This window comes from Andrographis paniculata, unplaced genomic scaffold, assembly GCF_009805555.1.
Source record: "Andrographis paniculata isolate CXL003 unplaced genomic scaffold, ASM980555v1 Contig61END, whole genome shotgun sequence".
Lineage (NCBI taxonomy): Eukaryota > Viridiplantae > Streptophyta > Magnoliopsida > Lamiales > Acanthaceae > Andrographis > Andrographis paniculata.
The window spans coordinates 1,191,692-1,193,599 of record NW_026137597.1 but is presented as its reverse complement, the minus strand read 5'-3'; positions in this window follow the sequence as shown (position 1 = coordinate 1,193,599).

Sequence of the window (1,908 nt, the reverse complement as noted above, 5' to 3'; positions counted from 1 at the left end):
TTCCGGACCACTAAATTGGTCATCTCTTTCTCACCGATTACCGTAGGACATCGTCCCTTCATCAATCGCACCCTTTCTATAAACTGTGAAGCAGATTCTTCTGGATACTGTCTCAATTCTAGTAAATCAGTTAAAGAAACAGTTGGTAAAGGATTGAAGAATCTGGCATGAAATGCCATCTCCAGTCCTTCCCACGTCTGAATTTGCCCAGGAGGTAAACTTGCGAACCACGAAAACGCTGTTCTAGTAAGAGACAGACCAAACAGTTGCAACTTATAAAAAGGGTTATTGCCAACTTCTCCTAATTGTGCTATGAACCGACCAACATGTTCTATGGTGGAAGATCCGTCCTCCCCTGAGAATGCATGAAAATCGGGTGGTCGATAATTCCTTGGGAGAGGGTGTTCATTAATGATCCTTTCTGGGAAAGGTCTCTGATATGCAGGGCGGTTAGCCATCTGAGGAGTTAATCCATACTGATCCCTTAATATATGTGCAATCTCATCAGGATCTACATGAAAGCGTTGATGATCAGGAACATGGAACGGATCCTGCACAGGAATATGAATAGGATCATGTATATATCCTTCAGGCCTGTCCTCCCTTGTATTGTTCGGCTGCGGATTGGTAACCCTTGGTCCCAGTGGAACAGTGTTGGGAAAAGTCAGAGGAGATTTTCCCCTATCCATTCGGTTGGGATTTGTGGCACTTGGGAATGTACTATCCACGAATGATGGCCCTGCGAAATTTGCCTGTGGTCTGGACGGTGACACTCCTGGTGGAGTTTGAGTGGGTTGAAGACTAACCCTTGACAGTGCTTGATCTATCATGTTCTGCATCAGACTCTGTTGCTCACGCAACATGTTCGTTTGTTGCTCACGCAACATATTCTGCATAACCAAAGTGTGCTGGTTGTTCATTTGTTGAACATAAGACCACCAATCAGTTGGTGGTTGTGGGATTTCCCCGGCATTTGGCACAATAGGTGGTGGAACGGATTCTCCCACCGGTGCCGAAGATGATTGAGGTTGTGAACCTGCCATATGGACCCTTCCGATGATACGGCCGGATCTTAGACGTATGAAATTATCGCCGGAATTGGAATGAGCAATTTTGTCTTGCTCCCACTGTAGTCGCCAATTTGTTGATGTAATTTTTCAACAAAAATAAAGTAAAATTCAAAGATATAGAAAATATCCTTAAACTTGATTAATTAGTGCCTGAGATTAGGAATCTCTAAACACTGTATGGTACAGAAAATAAACTGGAAAATAAAAGACTGAAATTTAAAGTGGTGATCCCCAAATCTGACTTTGCTTTGTTGAAGTTGATTGAAGATGCCTTGTCAAATGATGATCCAAATCCTTAAATATTCTCTGGGGAACTGTACTGAAAACCGTCGCCCGAACGGTTATAACGTCTCCTTCCCAACCGTCTTCCAATCCTTCTCCTGCTGACACGTGTCCTCAGCAGACCAAAATCATCCCTATATTCCACTCTTTGAGCCGACCATAGACCTTCCGCCCTTTTGGCCCGACTGCCAATCTACGACCGCATTGGTCCGACTGCCAATCCTCCCGACTTGCAAACCATCTGACTTATTTGGAGTAGCTACAGACATCCCGACTAACAAACCATCCGATTTGTTGGTCCTGCCGCAGAGTTCCGACTTGAGAACTTCCCGTCCTGAAGGCCTCCCGACCTGCGGATTTCCCGTCCTGAGGGCCTCCCGACCTGCGGACTTCCCGTCCTGATGACTTTCCGTCTTGAGGACCTCCCGACCTGAAGACCTTCCGACCTGAGGTCTTTCCGTCTTGAGGACCTACCGACCTAAAGTCCTTCCGTCCTGATGACTTTCCGTCTTGAGGACCTCCCGACCTGAAGACCTTCCGACCTGAGGTCTTTCCG